We start from the raw sequence: 6637 nt of genomic DNA, 5'->3' as shown, positions 1-6637 counted from the left end.
CCTTTGTTAGAGTCAATATAACTTGAAATCTGGGTGAGACACTAAGACAGGTGAAAAATTTATTGAATTTACTAAAACAAGTCTACATTATCATTATGAAGGCAGTCTTTAAAGTAAAAAAAAATATGAATCCATTCCAATTTTCAAGGAGTGAATAAATAGCTATACGTTCATAAATATGCATTCAATTACACATATACAGATAAATTTACCATCTATATAAGTTACTTGTAACTATTGTTTGTAAATATAAATGACACAATTGGACATATTTAGTTATTCTTTTTTTTTCACTGTTCAAGGTTTATTTGGTGTTTTCATTGGCATGACACTTGAGTGGTTGGTTCCATCATCCATATGCAGATCTTACATTTCACATAATATTGCAATGTACACTGCAGACACATATAATACATAAAATATCCTGTAGAACACTTATGCACAAGATATGCATAGTGGACTTACACACTGGAGCCGGGTTATGACTGACTGGGAACTCGTTGGCCTAGGCATGTGTGGTGAGAGTGCGCAGGGCAGCAACGCAGCAGGCTCACAGGGTAATCCAAGCCTGCACAGTTGGCAGTGTGTCTTGGAGACAGTGGGACTGTCACACTAACCAGGTTACCACTACACAAGTACCACTTGGCAGCAGGGTAGAGCTGTGGGAACTGAGATTTTTTTTTCCCCTACACCACCTCAACACAATTGTACTAAACACAGCTCAGATGAGAAGTGTGTGGTCTCCATAAAAACCCTGCTGCAGCCTGGACAGTGAAGTGCTAGGACACTGGGAAGACTTTAGAACTGCAGCTCCTTCTGGATTCCCCAGAGGGTATCTGCACTCTTCTTCAGGCGAGCCTCTTCCTCAGGAGTCAGTGTCACCTTCACAACATCTGAGATTCCATTTTGTCCCAGGATGCACGGGACACTGAGGAAGACATCATCATTGATTCCGTAGAGACCCTTAATCATGGTGGAAATGGGATGCACCCGCCTAAGGTTCTTCATTATGCTCTCGGCCAAGTCTGCCACAGAGAGGCCAATGGCCCAGGATGTGTAACCTTTCAGCTTGATCACCTCATACGCACTGTCAACCACCTGCTTGTGAACCTCCTTCCACTGCTCCTTGTCCGCATCAGTACCCAGTTCTGGGTTCAGAGACTTCAGGGAGACACCGGCAACATTCACACCACTCCACACAGGCACACTGGAGTCGCCATGCTCTCCCAGGACCCACCCGTGACAGCTCAGCGGGTGAATTCCCAGCCTTTCTCCCATCAGGTAACGGAATCGAGCCAAATCCAGATTGCAACCACTTCCAATAACTCGGCTTTTGGGAAAGCCACCGATTTTCCAAGCCACGTAGGACAAGATATCCACGGGATTCGAGACAACAAGCAGCTTGCAGTGTGGACTGTACTTCACAATGTTGGGAATGATGAACTTGAAGATGTTCACGTTTCGCTGGACCAGATTGAGCCAGCTCTCTCCCTCTTGCTGACAGGCCCCCGCTGTGATAATGACCAGCTTGGAGTTCGCAGTTACAGAATAGTCTTTGCTGGAGACAATTTTTGGTGTTCTAAGGAAAAGGCTGCCATGCTGGAGATCCATCATCTCTCCCTTTAGCTTGTCTTCTATGACGTCAACAAGGGCAAGCTCATCTGCCAAGTCCTTCATTAAAATACTGATGGCACAAGCCATGCCAACAGCACCAACCCCAACAACTGTAATCTTGTTTTGGGGGGCCTGTTCTTCCTTAAGAAGATTCACAATCAGCTGGTCCTTGAGGGTTGTCATCTTGGGTTTTGAATCTTTTGGGACCGCTAGTGCACGATGGGGGGCGACGGGCGAGCAGCAGCAGCGTGGCCTGGGCTCGGCGACACTGGCTCCAGCACCTATTTAGTTATTCTTTAAAGAAATAAATGAAGTCCTGAGAGAGTACTTTATGACCTAAAGAAGTAAGGCCCTATATCCAATATACGAAAAAAAGACCAACAAAGAGAGAAAAAAACAGATGGGCAGAGGAGACAAGAAACATTCACAAAAGTACTTTGCCCACTGAATTATCTTCACATCGTCTTCTTACTTTAGTAGATAGTGTGAGTTATGCTTTTGTGGAAACTCACTGGATGGCTACCCTGAAGTAAAGAATCATATCAGTGTTCCTTCATTTTATCTTGGCAAAGACATGATAGCAAATTATTCTACTGAGATTCATATCACCATTTGATTACAAAGGCAAAGTTTTACGTATATAAAGAAAATAAATCACATCTCAAAAGCATTTAATCTTTCCTAAGCATAAATGATTATACTTAGTCATGATTTATATTGGTTTGATTTGTCTAGATCAATGGCAGTCCAAGTTAGAAAGTTTTTCTAGATGCCATTTAGCTAAAAACATGCTATATTTATGATCAATGTTCATTTTATCTACTTCAAAAAGCAAACAACAATTTATCTCTGCATTTAGATAGACCAAAATATGCTCTGCTGTTTTGTATTTTCAATACCTTTCTATTATTTTTCAGGGAAATGGTGATTTACAAAAGGTGACAAGTTGCAGAGTAGGCTTTGCTGGAATTTATTCCTTGCAAAATGCTCTCTTGATAGCAATCAATGACAGCATCACTGTTTACATTTTCTCTTTTATTTTCAGGTTCATACATTACAGGTCTGGAAATAGAAACACTCTCATCTAAGCATTTCATACTTTTAAAAAATGTATCTTTATTACAAAGGAACTCAGTTGAGTGCTGGAAGTTGTAAACTTTTGAGTTATATATAACACATTATTCTCATAGAATATGAAAGAATGTTTTTTGTCCTTATGGTATACACATTAAGAAATGACCAATGTATGACAAAGGTGAGGTTTTATCACAAATAGAAAGGCATATCCTTTAAAATTTCTCACCTGTACTTACCTAGGTATTTCTGTTACAGAGTTATGCTCATCTTTCCCAACTTGACAACTACATGTTTTCTTCTTGGGACAAGGCTTCAGGATACAATGCAGGCTTCTCTCCAGTTTATTCTCTTGTCTTCCAAGTTATTGGATGGTAGACATGTTTTGCTACACCTTGCTTTCCAGCCCTTTAGAGTTCTTCCCTCTATTCATTTCTTCAGTTGGTGTTCAAATTTCAGTTAACTTCATATACAAGTTTCTTCTGCTATACTTTTTTTCCTAATCTTCAAAATACCCTACATTAGAGTGTTATAGTCCATTATAGATACATCTTTTTTAATTAAAATAAAGCATCAACTTGTGTCTTTGTTTCTTTAATTGTACTGCTCTCCATGTTCTACTTAGCAAAGCAGTGAGTGTGACCTTTCTAGAAATTGCATTTAGAAGTTTTAACTTCTCTACTCAAAGAATGAGCCTCCAGTCATGTATAGCCCTTTGTCCTTCTAGGATTTTCTCTGGTACACCAGAGATGTAATACCTAAAACTGTGTCTTAACTGCCCTTAAAATTCAATTCACATTTTTGAAATTCAATATTGCTTAATAAAAGGTACTAGTATAAAAAGATGTCTTACCTTGATAGTCCCTGAACTTGGAAGACTCAGATACTACATTCACTGAGTTTCAGATGAGGCTAGGCTATACATTAACATCAAGTATAATAAACTAAAAATGAAAATTGAAGATAAAAATGAATGAAATCTAGATTGAGAAGAGGGCTATTTGGCTAAGGTAGTCAGTTATGTCTTGGGATACAGACACAGACAAATCCTAGGGGCTTCCTGTCCAAACAATCCCAGCAATAGGATGAGCTTTAGATGCAGTGAGAAACTGTCTCAACATGATGCTGATGAAGCTATTGAGAAATTCATGTCAATCTTTTGTCACCGTTTACATTGTATAAATAAGTACATAGGCAAACACATGTCTATATATCCATACAAAATATACACATGTAGACATATTAAAACACATGTGTGCATATGCATTCCTGCACATCCTCTCTCCCACACACACAATCACACACCACCAGTACCATCACCACTAACAAACAAACAAAAATTAAATTTAAAAAAATATTAAAATGGGTGCGGGTAGGGTTAATATTGGTATTAAATATACGCATATATTTACATAAATGTTTATAAACAAGCACTATCATTTCATTTCTAGATAATTTCTAAATTTAATTTGGTATAGAAAGCAATTGATACACTTAATTATTAAAGGACATAACTGCTAAAAATTACTTCTTTGACAATTCTTAAAATTTTAAAGTCTTAAATGTTTATTTCAAACCAAGATCAGGGATAAGATTTGAAATGTAATAAACAAAATAACGAATAAAGTATTTTAAAAAGTAAAAAAATAAAATAAAAGTTTATTTGAGAAACCTAACAATGGTGGTGTGGCTTTTCTTTCAAATCCAACATAATTATTTGGAATTTTAAATATTGCCATATAATTAAGTATTATAAAGAGAAAATTGTAATTCCATATCTGACTTGACTTGATTACAGGCAGTAATTGTTTTAACACCTATGATATTTATATTTGGGGATGATTACATAATACAAAAAATAATTTTTGTATTCAATTATGGTCTTCAATTATGGTCTGTGATTGGTAGAAACAAATTTTTTATTGAAAATTTTAGGTGATAGAGCTGCTCAATTTATGATTGAAAGCATTACTGAAATGGTTATAAGGAAGTATTAACTTAAAATTGTGCTGAAAAATTGGAAGAATATGAATGTACACTATACTCATTGCTATTTATATAGACTAGAGACCTTCAGAGATTACCCTGAAATATCCTTTCAATACCAAGAAATCTGAAGACAATATATACAACTTCTAACACAAGTAGCTACAGTGTGTTAAAGAGAATTGCTAAATACGTTCACCAGTAAAGACTTTTTATGCTGAATTTAAGCAGTTGACAAAATTTCCCAAACAAGGAGTTGCTCAACTGGGACAGTTTCATAAATTTCCTTACACCATTGAGACTCCCATCCCAAGACTTTTTGCTACTCAGTAGAGAAAAATTTCCTCTAATAAAATGCATGCTTCCAGACAAGATGTGCTCTTGAAAGAAAAATAATTTCCTCTAGGGCCTGTCTCACTGCAGCTCATGGCATCCAATCCATAAATGCACAAAGAGAAAGTTTACCCATAGAAGACACGATCTTATTTTGAAGTGATATAATATTAGTTGAAGGATCTATAGGTTTTATACTTTCTGAGTAGAGGTTGAGAAACACTTGCAGAAAAAGCTTGGATCATCTTACATCAGAGGTAACCTGCAGTATTAAAAATGTGAGAAAAACTTCGCTCTCTTAGGATACTCGGCCATAATGAGTTAGTTGGTTCGATTGCCTTTCAAGTAGCAACAATAGTTAGCCTAACTGGGTGCGAGAAAGGACTTCAAAAGTGATCTCTTGTAATCACAGAAAAGACTTGAGAAGATGAAGGGCTAGAATGATATGTGAAAATGGGTTTATGAACTCAAAAGCTCAGAAAAAATAATTCTGTATCTACAACGACCCTTCCGTGTCCTTTCTAAGAAAGCTCACTATTGGTATTTTGTGAAGGATAGGCACTTAAAGGAGTTCCATTGATCGTTTTTGGAAAGGGATGTCATGCTGAATTTTAGGCTGAGAAAACAAACCTGTAAGTCACACCAGTTATGAAAGTTCACCTGCGGAGTTTTTGTAAATCTGCCATAGTACAGCCACAGGTACACCTCCCTCATTAACTGCCCTCACCCTTGGAAAGCTGCTACCGTATTTGTAGCATCAACTTCCAAAATTATAGAACAGGAGTTAATTACAGAAAATGTTAGAGTGGAAGACTTTGGGACTTTTATCTCTTTACAAAATAATAAAGGAAAGGCAAGCATTGCTTACAGATTATAGATAGTATTTTCACACTCAAAAAAATAATTAAAAAATAAAATGCAGAGATATATTTCTATCCCTTTTACTTAATTCTTCCCATCTAGCCTCTATAGAAAATGATATTGAGGAATAAATGTAAATTACTGTGTTTTTTTCTTAAATTTTGGCTTTAGTCACCCCTACTTTAATAGCTGTTTTATCTTTACTAGCAGTCAGCAATCAGACCTTTTGTTCCTTGTGTACATAAACTATTGTGTCTGCTTACTATTTTTGTTTTGTTTTTATCAAGTTAGTAATGTCGTTGATCTAAGAGCATCAATGGCACTGTGCTGTCTAAGATCATTGCTAGTATAGTTCAACAACACCCTGTCAAAGACAAGTTCCGTACTGTGTTGAGAATTTCTATTATATATATATGTTCTTGCTTCATGGAGTTGGAGCTATGGTAGCTGGTGTAATAATAAAAAAGAAGGCAGATATGTCAAACATCTGTTAAGACAGTATGACAACCTGAATATGGGATAAAATCACAAAGAAAAAGTAAAAACTCCGCATTATAAAGAAAGCTCAGTAGTGACTTCCACTTTCAGATTCACAAATGTAATATATTTTGTATAGCAATATTGCTTTGTAATATATTTTAAGAAAGCCTATACATCTGAATTGTGTGAGCGGGATTCATAACCAAATTATTATATATAATAAGACTTTCAGTACAATTCCCTACACTAATTGCTGCTGATAAATATACACATAAAAATATTCTTAGTT

At 36.3% G+C, this 6637-nt stretch overlaps 1 pseudogene; it reads right to left on the bottom strand.

Moving 5' to 3' along the window:
- Positions 1-755: 755 nt before the first annotated feature.
- Positions 756-1882, bottom strand: LOC114621360 (annotated as a pseudogene).
- Between the last annotated feature and the right edge of the window lie 4755 nt (positions 1883-6637).

This window comes from Grammomys surdaster, unplaced genomic scaffold (assembly GCF_004785775.1).
Source record: "Grammomys surdaster isolate TR1022 unplaced genomic scaffold, NIH_TR_1.0 174, whole genome shotgun sequence".
Lineage (NCBI taxonomy): Eukaryota > Metazoa > Chordata > Mammalia > Rodentia > Muridae > Grammomys > Grammomys surdaster.
This window is presented reverse-complemented; position numbering and strand designations above follow the sequence as displayed.